General features: G+C 47.0%; 1 protein-coding gene across 2 annotated transcripts in view; it reads left to right on the top strand.

Moving 5' to 3' along the window:
* LOC135107509 (cell surface glycoprotein 1-like) overlaps positions 1-13,857 on the top strand; it is a 197,507-nt gene that overhangs the window by 64,989 nt on the left and 118,661 nt on the right. Inside the window, exon 1 of one of the 2 annotated variants that reach the window (XM_064017462.1) lies at positions 275-373. The exons of the other annotated variant lie outside the window; for it this stretch is intronic. The gene's annotated coding sequence lies outside the window, so the exon portion shown is untranslated. Of the gene's footprint in view, positions 1-274; positions 374-13,857 lie in introns of those variants that run through there. 2 annotated transcript variants of the gene reach the window in all.

Below are 13,857 nucleotides of genomic sequence, written 5' to 3'. Positions count from 1 at the left end.
GAGTTGTCTTCCTTGGCTGTTACTCGTATTCTTGACATGTAAGTCCTTATCAGCTGGAATAAAAGGCATCAACCTTGAAAAGATGAGTCAGAAGCTAGAGGTGATGAGTGTGCAGGAAGGGGCCTGAGATGGACGCCACTTGTAGGGTTGGTGGCCGCTTGGGAGAGGCACTGGGAAGGTTGGGGGGATGGTTGGTGGAGGGTCGCATCGACTCTCACCTGAGCCAGCGCTGCGGCAGGTCGCGGGACGCTGAGACGCCCTCGCTCACCTCAGTCTCCCCGCAGCCCCGCCGGAGCACGCACACCTGCCACACAGTTCCCACCGGCACTGCTCCGCGCTCACCAGACGCTGTGTGCTCGTTACAGTCGCGCCGGTAACAAAGCGGCTGTCTTGTGGCGTGAGTGTTCCCTTGTACGACGTGAATGACGACTGGCCGGGAAATTGTACAGTGACATGTGTGAACACAGTGAACACCCTCGTGTGTGCAAAGAACACTTAGCTTGGAAAGTTGTGAACATCTTGTTTTTTTTTTTTTTAACAAGTGTGAATGAGAAAAAAAAAGTAGCAAGTTGTGCGCCAATTCAGGATTGAGTGTAAAACGTTTGCGTGCCACGTGTTGCCGTGCCAGGAAGGAGAGAGGAAAGTGCGGCGGGAGTGCCAAGTTCAAGTTCATGGGCAGAGAGCCGTCTGCCACCTGCCCAGGCCACGCGGCGCTGCACCACCACCGCACTGAACACTGGCCCAAAGAACACCCATGAGTATTTATGTGAAGTTGTTGACGATGAGTTTTAGGAATGCCATGTTGAGATGCTGGAGTAATCCTGATGTGTGTTTGAATTGGTTAAGGCGATGCCACGTGGTTCATGTACCCGAAGAAAATGCTTAACGTATCGGTATACGTCCCTCGTTCCGGAAGAAGTGGCGTTACTGTGGCAGTGGCGGGGAAAGAAACGTCTGGAAATGCTAGTAATAAAGGCCGACAGACATGCCTCTTACTGCTCATCGCCGCCAACCATAATTTCACATTTTCATACTTCATCATTCCTCATCACACCCCCGCAGCATGGAGGAGCGGCCCCGCACTGTCTGTACACACACACACACACACACACACACACACACACACACACACACACACACACACACACACACACACACACACACACACACACACACTGCACATCACAGCTTGCAATGTTTACAATCTGTTGTTTCGTGCTACCGTAGCGGCTCGTAACTTTCACAAGGGAAGAGACGACTGGAGAAGTGGTGGGAAAGAAACAGACCAAGATCAACTTATAGTGTCTCTATCACATAGCTTTGTTCCGGGACGTGTTGGCATGCCGCGTGATGCTGCTATTCGGGCATTTTTTGACGTGCGTGTAAAAGAGGAAAGCTAAGGCAGGTAAACGCGGTAGTGAGGACCGGTTCTGAGGGAGAGGGAGGGGAGGGGAGGAGACTGGCAGGGAAAGCTCGGCGTGGCAGCACTTGTTGCCCCACATACGTACTCACGCACTCACGCTGGTGTCCGGGCAGTGTGTTTGTGTGTGTGTGTGTGTGTGTGTGTGTGTGTGTGTGTGTGTGTGTGTGTGTGTGTGTGTGTGTGTGTGTGTGTGTGTGTACGTACATGCAGGATGGTCATGATCTTTTTACTTTTAGCCACAAGAGTTCAGTGTCTTCAACCTTTGTAGATTTTCACCAAAGTTTCCTGTTTCCAGTCTTGTCTTGTCTTCTCTTTAGTTTCTTCTATTCGTTCTGTATTTGTTCCATTCATTTCTATTCACTCTTTCTCTCCTTCCCTTCCTTCTTTCCCTTGCATACGTCAAGAGCTTGTGATATTGAAGTGTTTGTCAGATTATCAAGTAGATTTTTCCCATGCACTCCCAGTCTACGAAGAAAAAACAGTGCCACTAGTTTATATTCGACAAGGTTCTTCATAAAAATGGTTGCTTTATAAAATGAGCCTAAGAATCAGATGGGCTGATGTCACTGCCCTGTGTATAGCTCGCGGCTCATATGTGTGGCATGTAATACAAACGAACACACGTCACAAGATCTTTCCATGCCTCCAAATACACACATTCCATGGAAGAGAAGCGTCACAGTTTAACACAGTAGAGAGACATGGAATTTCGAGTCCCTGGTAGGGGATGCTGTGTGGGAGAATCGAATCCCTACATGCCGAAATATCCACGCCCTTCATGTTGTAAATCTTTTTAATTTGCTGCGTATCTTGACAGTTATTTGCGCGTGTAGTCTGTAACGTGTATGAGTTGGTTTTGTTGGCGTCTTGCTCCCCCTGGGCTGTGTGTAGGGACCCTGTGTACAACAAGGCACAACAATGAGCTGAAATGGGCAGTGCGCCGCCCCGAGGCTTTACTCTGCGTATTGGAGTTTTCGTTGTTTACTCTTAATGGTGGTGATGGTGGTGGTGATGAGCACACGGCATACTGGTGTAGTTACGTGTGTTGCATTGGCCTTCGGGAATTACCAGTCTCTATTTTGTACAACTGAGTGGAACATTCCTCAAGTCGCGGAGGTTGTGGTTGGAATTCGTGGGAAGAATAAATGTCAGATCTGTCAGTATACAACAAGGGTGTCTACTGAACTACATACTACTGTTATTTAAATTTAGTTTAAGAATACATAATAGGGCCAGTAGATGTCGATGCTACCGTAAGTAGCGTTCCACGTGGTGACAAGCTGGCTCAGGGACGCCACGTCGTTAAAACATTCATTGTATTCTTGTGGTATTTAATAATGCTGCACTCAACTGCCTCAGTCTGTACGATCATTTTCATTACTACCATGAAAGTCGGAGTTTATCATTATATAATCTTGCTAATTAGTGACAGGAGTTCTTCATTCTTACTTTTATGTCTTGACTTTTTTTCTTCACATTACAATATGAGTTCAAGGCCACAGTGTTGTAGGAAGGCAGGGCAGCGAGCACCGTCCTGTGTGGGCCAGTGGGACGCGGGGCCCGAGGCGCTGGCCTGTGCCCTGAGTGAGGCCCAAGCAAAAGGCTGACCTGAACCCACTATTGAACAGGAAGGTGACTCCTTTGTCCCCTTTCTGCAAGTGACGTTGTGGGTTCTTGTCAGAGGTCGTGATGTCCGAACTTTGTGAGCATTTTTTCATGGATGAATACCGGTATCATGTAAAGTACGTGTGTGTGTGTGTGTGTGTGTGTGTGTGTGTGTGTGTGTGTGTGTGTGTGTGTGTGTGTGTGTGTGTGTTTGAGAGAGAGAGAGAGAGAGAGAGAGAGAGAGAGAGAGAGAGAGAGAGAGAGAGAGAGAGTGGGTAGGTGGGTGAGTGGGTGGGAGGAGATTGAAGTAAGAGAGAGGGGGAGAGAGAGAGAATGAGGCCTCCTTAGTAGAGACAATAGTAGTACTGGCGTGCCGTTCCCCTGTGGTAGGCAGTGGGTAGTGGGCAGCCGGGCAGTGGGATAGAGGCTGCCAGGTCCAAAGTGGGTAATGCTGGCAGCACTGGTGTCGCTACGAACCTTCCGCTAGCGGCCACCAACCTAACTTTCGCGACCCCAGAAGTGTGTCAGTGGCCCCATGCCCAGCCCCCTCCCACTCCCCAAGACTCGCTCTGCCAGCCCAGCGACCCCTAACTCCACCCCGGAACTACACAATCGCCTATACTGCCCTCCCTCGCCAGCCACCACTGTCTTGGATAATTCCCAGGTTCACATCAACACTTATGGTAAAGGTGGTTCTGTCTCCCCTGCCGTGAATCTTTGCCACCTCCTCCTCCACCTCGCGTATTATGATTCTTACTTTGGTTATAATGGACAGCCCCTGTGATTCAGTGAACGGATTCATGTCAGGCGTAGAAAGGTTGTCAAAGCAGTTTGTCACAAGAAAAAAATAAATAAATAAAAAAAATAACAGCTGATATGTTGGCCCTCAGGAGGCTTTTTGTGATATATATCCAGTATTTGGTCGTGGTCATAAGGCGGGATAGGTCAAGAACACTGAATTTATTTCTTATAGACGATTAAAATCTCGAAACTCGAATTTTAGTGTTAATATCGATAGCAAAAAAGTTAAATAGCTTAATTCTGCATAATGCGTGGCATCCATCACTGCTGGCAAGGTGTCTATCAGATGCCTGAAGAAGACCACTTACCAGACACGCTTCGATACAGTAAACAGTCACTGGTGCTGACAGGGAGGCGATATTACACCACTTACCTTCTCCAGACCTGTTCATAACATGTTCAGGGGGAGCTTCTGTAGCGTGTTCTTGGGAGGTAATAAACAAAAGCTCAGACTCTTATGAACTCCTTATCTTGATACTTATTAGGGATAGAAAATAATTTGTGTAAGTCATGTGATCTTAGCCTCATGTATACCTCCACTGTTTGAAGATTGTTAAGATTTCATATTCTCTGAACTTACCTACTTCTTTCCGATAACCGTCAGGCAGAGAAAAAAAAAAAAAGTTGAAGAGTCAATAATCAACAGCGCGTAGTAATTGCTGGTGTTGAAGTGACGTGCAGCCAGTGACCCGCGGTGATGAGTCTTCATGCACCTCACGACGCGCCGGTGTTGACATGCAAGAGGGCTTGCGTCAGGGCACGGAGCCTCGGACGTTTGTTGTGATGTCCGGGTGAGGCTTAACGTTCCATGTTGTTGTTGTTGTTGTTGTTGTTGTTGTTGTTGTTGTTGTTGTTGTTGGCGGTGGTGGTGGTGTGTATATTTGTGTGTCCGCGTGTGTGTGTGTGTAGACGAAACGTTTCTTCTTGTATTTCTTTGGAATTTGTTTATTTATTTATTTTTATTTTTTTTTTTTTTTGTGGCGTGGTGGAGTTACTACTACTACTACTACTACTACGACTTTGTACTAGCACCACCACTACTGTGTGTGTGTGTGTGTGTGTGTGTGTGTGTGTGTGTGTGAATGAGTGATGACTGTAGCATTAGGGCGTAATGGCAGTGTAAGTGGTAATGTGACAGAACAATTGCAGCGTTGGCGGTGGCATGGAGGTGGCATGTGTTGGGAGGGTGTGAGTGTGAGGGGCGAGGCACGGCGAGGTATGGTGGCTGGCTGGCTGGTTGGCTGTTGGCGGGGGACGAGCAGCAGCTTATAGGAGTGTGACCCACATCCTCGTCAGGCTCCACCACCCGCCACTCAAAGCTTGAAGGTCACTCCCTCTGCTCTGAGACACTCATCTCGTGGCGGAAGTTACGCGTTGCTGAGATCTGCAACGGCCTTTACGAAGGAAAGAAGGAAGGAAGGTGTCCACGCTGCTGCTTGAATCGTGGGATGTGGGTGTGAGAGTGGCGGGAAAAGTTGCGGTGTCATCATTCCTACACACAAACAGGGCTGTGATGCATGCCAGGGGCGGCTGAATAGAGTAGGGGAAAAAGGAAAAGCTATTAATGTTGATGAAATAAGGAAGTTATTGTTGTCATTTTTCATTTCTGCACATAAACAGAGATATTATGCATACCAGGACGACCGTATGAAGGAGATGAAAAGGAAAAACTACTGATATTAAGGAAGTAGACGTTATTGTTATCATTCCTTACACATAAACAGAGATACATAACACGAGTACCTACCAGAGACGGCTGAATTATTGCCTTATATAAAAAAAAGAGCAAATTGGTATTACTCGCACATACCAAGGAGACGGTACGAAATTAAATGCGCTTTCCCACACCGTCTTCTCATGATAAAATACCATGTTCTTCAGGAGTTATTTTAATGAGCACAGGTTTCTTCCTCAGGTAATTCGTACGTTCTTTGTTATCCGCAATGTTATGAGTTGCTGAAAGTTGAGGTTATTATTATTATTATTATACCTGGAGCTTTACTTAATAAGCTTTTTTTTTTTTTTTTTTTTTTTTTTTTTTTTTTTTTTTGTGTGTGTGTGTGTGTGTGTGTGTGTGTGTGTGGGTGTGGGTGGGAGGTGGGTGGGTGATTTCTTTGTCTGCTCAGCGCTCTAAGACTCAGAGCGAAGAAAATTATGTTAAAGAAATATTGAGGAAACCAAAGATCTTCATTTTGTCATTTTGCATTCCTGTGCTTATGAATGAGGGCATTTCTCTCTCTCTCTCTCTCTCTCTCTCTCTCTCTCTCTCTCTCTCTCTCTCTCTCTCTCTCTCTCTCTCTCTCTCTCTCTCTCTCTCTCTCTCTCTCTCTCTCTCTCTCTCTCTCTCTCTCTCTCTCTCTCTCTCTCTCTCTCCCATAGTAACACTGCAGCAAGGGTGTGGCGGCAGTGAGGAGGAGGAGGAGGAGGAGGAGACGTGTTGGTGCGTGGAGGACCTGGAGGTTGGTAGGGGCTGTGTATTTGGGAAGCACGCCGTAGAGGGATGCAGTGGTGTGGTTGGAGGATATGGTCTTGGGGGAGTAGGGATGGAGGGGGTGGCGGGTGGGGGCGTGGTGGTGCTGGTGCTCAAGGTGTGGGTGGGTCTGAAAGGTGCATACCCCAACGCTCTCCCCTCCTGGTCTTAGTGCTGAGGTCAGGGGTTAAGGGCGGGAGACGGGATGTGGTTAATGCTAGTGGTGTGTTATGTTTATTTATTTATTTTATTTATTTATTTTTTTTTTAAATAAGGACGTATGATAATAAAGGAATCTTCAGGAAACCATCAGGCCTACACGACCTAGTACCTGTTTCCACCTGTCATCCTCTTCCGTAAATTTGTCTAATCTTGTTTTGAAGCTCCGTCTAAGAACATAACAAGAGATTTAGAAATGAATGTTCTAATTGGATTTTGTATTTCTATAACGTTTTCTTACTTAGTTTCCTATACAAATGATGTTATTGAAATAGTGATTGTTGTTGTAATTATGTTAAGTTTTAGTGGTGTTATTATTTTCGTTCCTGTTTCGGTATTTAGAACGGATTTATTCTATTTAACTTTTCCGTTGTGTTTGCTCTTAATGGCGTTTTCATATTTCAATAAGAATGTTCATACTTGCTGTTACCATGTTTCCTCTGCTATGCATTATTTTATGGCTGGTTTGTTACCCGTTGTTCATGTTGCCACTGTAGTGTGTGGCGTGTAACACTGAGCCAGTAAACCTGCCTGCGGGGTTCGAACACGTGGTCGTACCCAAAACCTAACACGATTGGCGATTTCTCCACATTTTTGCTTTATGGAACGGTAATTTGCGGAGTTTTTTTTCTCTCTTTCTTTTTCCCATACCGTGTTTTTAACCCTAACGCATTTCACCGGTTGTGGAGAGAGAAAAAATTCGGGGAACAGTAACCATTTCCATCTCCCGGCCTCTGCCTTGCCGGTCGCTGCCGCAGACTGCCTCGAGGTTTTCAAGTTATCAACGGGAGGTGCTGCTTTGTGTCATGCAATCCATCATCTATTTAAACAGGTGCTTGCCTACTTGATGAAGTAACAGAAGAAAAAAATGTGCGGCTGATCCTCTCAATCGCTTTCGCTTGCTTCTCCTGTCGCCCAGTTAAAGAGGAATGTACACACACACACACACACACACACACACACACACACACACACACACACACACACACACACACACACACACACACACACACACACACACACACACACACACACACAAGAGGACATGGAATATTCAGTGAGTGTAGTGTGAGCTCTATGATGTTCCCCGTCTTCACTTCCCTTACTTGTCCATTGTCCTTTCTGCCACCACCCTTGCCCTCTCACCTGGCCATAGGTAACTGTGATTTGCTGCGATATTTTTATACACCTGAACGCCCCCTCCCAAGGCTTCCCTCCACGCACTGCAGACTGAAACCGTTGTAAGCGGAAGGAACCAGACAGAACTGAATCGCCCCCTCTGTCAAGATGACTTGCTCGGCTTCCGGGATAGGCCGAGTCCTTTCTTGGGACGTGGATGCTCACGCTGCGGTGAACACGTTGTCATAACATCCTCGAGCGTGTCGGATCGATAGTATTGACAGTCATCAGTTGTGTTTGTCGGGATGATGACGCCTCTACCTCACGTTCCAGCTCTAAAGGGAGTGTCTGTGGGGTATGTGTGTGTGTGTGTGTGTGTGTGTGTGTGTGTGTGTGTGTGTGTGTGTGTGTGTGTGTGTGTGCAGCTTCCACGCGGCGAAAATGAGCAAGGGGTGAAAGAGGTCAAGGGAAGAGTTAGAAGGAAAGTGTTTGGGACGTAAGGAAATGCACAGAAAAACATCAAAGGCAGGACGTTATGGAAGTGAAAGTAACACAGGGGAAGTTAGGGGAGTTGTTTTTATGTCTGCATTATTTTGCATTTTCATGCTTGCGCGCTCATGTGTCGTGGGTGGGGTGGCGGAGGACGTTGCCGCATGGGAACCAGCACCTGCTCCTTTTTCTCGACTACTTTTAACAAGCTGTACTGGAAGCTAATGGAGTTTTCAAGCGTGTTTTCATGATTCAAGTATAATACGACGGAAAAAAATACTCATAAGAACCCTCACTGTACGTATATAGGCTTCGAAATTAGTCCTCTTAAAGACCCAGAGCGTTTTCAAATACGGGCTTCATTCGCACGGAAGTCGAGTAGCATCTGGACACTGGCGCGGCGGAGGGAAGTCTGGGCAGGGGCGGTTAATGTTGTAATTTGGAGGAACAATAACTTTACGTGGAAGCGCCGTCCATGCCACCGGAAGCTGAGGGGTTGGGAGTGGAAGGAAGAGTGCAGGGGAGGGAGAGAGGAAGGCGAGGTGAAGTGTGGGAGAGTAGCAGTGGAGGGGTCGCGTCCTTAGGCTGTCTGTTGGTGGAAGAATGATGGTTCGGCTCTGATTGACCTTCTGGGAAAGTGAGGCGCCAACCGTGGACTCATCAGCGGCCTTATTCAGAAAGGTGACTATTGTGGCGCTGCGGTGCGAGGCTCACTGAGATCACGGCGTGCTTTGTACTCTGACCGACTTGGAGGATTGATTGTGCTGTCACTGATTGTTATTGGTTGTGGTGGTGGTGGTGATGGTGGTGGTGGTGGTGGTGGTGGTAGTAGTAGTAGTAGTAGTAGTAGTAGTAGTAGTAGTAGTAGTAGTAGTAGTAGTAGTAGTACCACCACCACCACCACCACCACCAATAGTAGTGATAACATCAATAACAACAGCAACATCAGCTATAGTAATACCACCACCACCACCACCGCCACCACCATCATCATCATCATCATCATCATCATCATCATCATCATCATCATCATCATCATCAAAGAATAACAGACATACTGCGAGTAACACAACTACTTAACTCTGTGGAGAAAGGTCTGAGAGAGAAGCTCCTGTAATGTAGACAGACGATGCAGGAAGGGCCAGGTAGCCACGTGGCAGCAGCAGGTGTGTTGTTGTAAGTGCTGTCCCGCTGCGCTGCCTTGACTTGGGAGCTGCTAACAAGGACAGAGGCACGAGCATCCTTCGCTTACCCACGTGGACTTGGAGCTATGACGCCACTGCTCGGCGGGGAGGAGGAGGAGGAGGAGGAGGAAGAGTGCGATGTAAATAGACTGCGGTATGCGTGATGACAGGTTTCCCCCGCAATTCTCTACAGTGACTAGGCAAGGACCGGATTTCTTTTTGGCGGAGGGTGTGGTGGGGAGGCGAACCGATGAGGAGTCTTTCTGTAACAGTCACACAGTATTTGATCCAAGATGTGCCACCCGTATTGGTGGTGGTAGTGGTGGTGGTGGTGCAGTGGTAAACAAACAACTCGCTCCTTCAAAAAAAAAAAAAAAAAAGTGTACGAAAATTGTAATTGTTCCCTGCAGATTGTGAGTGGAGGAGAAAAGATTTACTTGATAATTCAACTTTAAGACTTCTCCTTCTTTAGAATTCTTTACTGGTGTTTGCCTTTAAAAGTACATGTAGGAATATATCTTTGTCAAAATAGCATTGCACACTGCATGTTTATAGATAACAAAAAAATCGTCCCGTCAGAATGTTATTGTAAAACACCATAAACTTTGGAATTCCATCAATTGATTTACTAAGTCAACGCTTTATACGGATGGTCTTGAGTTACGATGGCTGCGGATAAATGAGTAAGTAACTGACGCACAATAGGGTTTGTTGACCGACTTGTCCTTATGAGGCTTGTGTTTGGGCAGGGGAGGGTAGCAAGAGGAAGAAGAGGAGTAAGGAAGGTGGTGAGGGAGGGCAGGAAGGGGGAGAGAAGGAACTTGTTTAGCTGAACATATCCTGCATTATCCCCTATCAGTATAAAAGTGGAGCTGCTTCCTCACACCACATGGATAGACATTACCTGAGCTATGAAGCATTTCTTTAGGTATGAGAGAGAGAGAGAGAGAGAGAGAGAGAGAGAGAGAGAGAGAGAGAGAGAGAGAGAGAGAGAGAGAGAGAGAGCGTACCTTGGGTGAGCGAGGTAGTGTGGGGGGAAGGGGGCGGAGGGTCTGGAGGCTGGCGGGCGGGCGGACGGACGGGCATGGAAGATGTGTGTTTGTGGGTCACACCGAAAAAAGCGCGTGAGGAATGCTAACAGCCGAGCCACCATCCCGGGCCGCGGCAAGAGGCAGCAGCTCCTGGACACGACATTGGCTGCTTTTTGTTCACACCGCATGCAGTCCTCAGTGTGGAGAAGGACGGACGAGGCGCTCAGTAAACACACGAGGTCCGCTGCTGCTGTCAGAGTGGGAGGTGTGGTGGCCAGGGCGGAGAGGGAGGTTGTAGTTGGTGCTGTCAGTTGAAATTGGTGGTCATTGTTTTGGTGCCGGAATGTGTGTGTATTGTTGGTGGTAACTGGTGGTGTTGTGATGTCAGCAGGTGTTATTGCTGGGAATGGTGTCTTTTGTAGGGTATTTCGGAAACAGAAGTCAAGTGTAAGGTACATATCATAGTGTAAGGCTACATATCATGGAAGCAAGACTTGTCCAGGTTACTGATGCTGTGCACTCCCTTATCTTTCCCTGCATTCCTCCATTCCCTTTAGTGGTGTGTCCCGGGTTGTCTGCTTGCTGGCTCCCCGTTGCCATGGTGCGTCACCAGCCAGACACCCGCACTGGGAGAAGCTGCACTAGAGTTCTCTCTCTCTCTCTCTCTCTCTCTCTCTCTGTCTCTCTCTCTCTCTCTCTCTCTCTCTCTCTCTCTCTCTCTCTCTCTCTCTCTCACACACTTTTTTCCAGTGAAGGTATAAAAATTTGTATCTCCGTGTTACTTATTATATTTGGGGATATATATATATATATATATATATATATATATATATATATATATATATATATATATATATATATATATATATATATATATATATATATATATATATATATATATATATATATATATATATATATATATATATATATATCTCCTGACTGACACCACTGCATGAGTCACCGCACTGCCAGTCTCTGCCTTGCCTGAGGTGCAGACTTCTCTTGAGTCTCACCCCTCCATTTCCTACCTGGTCTTTCTCCACTCCATCTGCTGTAACTGACGCACGCACTCGCGCGCGCGCGCGCTCGTACACACACACACACACACACACACACACACACACACACACACACACACACACACACACACACACACACACACACACACACTACCTGGTTAGTAGAGATGACAAATTATCAACTGGGTGAGAAATTTACTCATATTGAAGGGGACTAAAACGCCTTAAATTGCATTCTCTGTCAAAGCCAAGGGTGCAAAAGGAAATAGGAAGGAGGCCCTTAAATGGCTAAAGTGGCTTAACAAATCAGACGTAAATAAGTCTAATTCTTGCAAGATGTAATACCCGTATGAACAAGAAGATTATCAGTAATGGGTTTGGCTTGGATGCAATTTTGATTTAAGAAAGAGATAGGCAGGAAATAGTCCATAGATATTTATCTGCCTGCTTATCTGTCCCTCTATCGCATCTATTTATCTGTATATCTGTCCATCTCGCGAATCATATTGCATGTAAATATGAGGAAATCACAAAGCCTACAGACAAATGTTGGATAGTTAAGGATAACAGACTGTGCTACACACACACGAACAGTCTTGTGTAAGGCGACTTTGTCTTGCAGTCTCTTGAGTTTTTTATTCTTACACCGGTCCATTTCTCGGTCAAGTGGACACACGTGAGGAGGGAGGCCACACCCCCTACCTGGCGTATCATCACCAATACAGAACACGTGACAGTGAAGATGGCAGTGACTTTTGGGGATGTACTCGTAACTCAAGTGTATGTGTGTGTGTGTGTGTGTGTGTGTGTGTGTGTGTGTGTGTGTGTGTGTGTGTGTGTGTGTGTGTCCTTGTCGGCGGTTACTAAGTCTCGCCTGTGCGTTTGTTGTTACTTGTGAACGTTTTCAAGCAACGCGTTGTGTACAGGATGGCAAAGCTTCATGCTCGTCATAATCCCCTCTTTATTGCAACTTAAAAAAAACAGAAGTCAGCAATAGTGTATTACTTCAGTAGAATCCATAGTAAAGGTTGCGGTGTTCTGTGGTATCGGTGGTGTAATGTAATGATATGGATACTTATTGTTGTGTCCACCAACCATTGCCTCGCGTGGTAATCTAGAGGCAAGGACGCGAGGGTGGTTTTCTGTTGGTTAGAGCTTTGTTCGGGAAGAGGCAGCTGACATCGAGTAGACCTTTGTTGTGGGCGAGCCAGTCCCAGGTGTGTTGATGCAGAGTAATGTTCTGGTGTGGAGATACTAAGGTTACCCATGCATTGTAGTGATATATTTCGACATTGGCTGTCTAGGGTGCTCTTATGCTGTCATGTCCAGTGCCGTGATGGATTCGCAGTCTTGTGTGGAGGTTCCGAGGATGGTCACGCATCTCAGTGGTGTTCCAGTCTGGACTCATGCTCATAAGGTGCTTACTTCATGGGCTTGTAGCGAGTGATGGCATCCTCTGAGCTTTGATTTATGATTCCGCTTTGTTAGCTGGGATGGAGGCAGACCAGCTCAAGGCGATGGATGATGTGATAAGCGCCGGGGGTGGACTGGAGATAAGGAGTCATTATTGTGTAAATCCATTCACTAAGCACCACTCAAAGATGAGGCTTTATCTGTGAGGTGTATCAGAAAGTGTGGTCATTCTGTGCCGTGGTTGCTGAATTATTATCCTGCTCCTAAGTGCCTGTCTTTCAAGCGTCTCGGACTTGCCATAAGGAGACGAGCACAGCTGATGAAAGATACCACAGATCATTAAGGCCTAAACATAGTGTTCATTTGTAGATGGAAGCAAATGTTATTTTTTACATCATTAGTTACGTTATCACTGTTCTAGGAATGTGATGCTGAAGTGTGTGTGTGTGTGTGTGTGTGTGTGTGTGTGTGTGTGTGTGTGTGTGTGTGTGTGTGTGGTGGGGGTGGAGTGAGGCCCGTGCTCCCAGCCTGTGAGGGACGGCTTGATGCGGTGTGCCTCGCTGCCCCGACCCGCCCCCACCAGCTTTCTACCTCACGCTTGCCTCGTTCCTCGCTTTCTCCCGCCATAAAGCCACCGACTCACCGTTGGTGCTGTTATGAAAGAAAATAGGTGGAATTATATGTAATATTTCTCTCTCTCTCTCTCTCTCTCTCTCTCTCTCTCTCTCTCTCTCTCTCTCTCTCTCTCTCTCTCTCTCTCTCTCTCTCTCTCTCTCTCTCTCTCTCTCTCTCTCTCTCTCGTCCAACATTCCCTTCTGGCTGCATTTAGTGGGCAGATATAACCAGGCTCTGTAACCCCCGGTGAGCCCCCAGGCCGCCATTGAAATATGTGACCCACCCATGGATGGGTTAGGCCTACCCTGCCAACAACCTCTTGGCCTAAGCCCGAGGCGATGTGAGGCAGGCCAGGGCTTGGAGATCTAACCATACCATAACCCGCCGCCGCCATCCCCCGCGCAACGATATCTGTCCATCGTGTTAGAACGTTACTGCGTCTGTACTTGCTTGTGTGCGAGTATGC

The sequence above is a fragment of the Scylla paramamosain genome, chromosome 15 (assembly GCF_035594125.1).
Source record: "Scylla paramamosain isolate STU-SP2022 chromosome 15, ASM3559412v1, whole genome shotgun sequence".
Lineage (NCBI taxonomy): Eukaryota > Metazoa > Arthropoda > Malacostraca > Decapoda > Portunidae > Scylla > Scylla paramamosain.
This window is presented reverse-complemented; position numbering and strand designations above follow the sequence as displayed.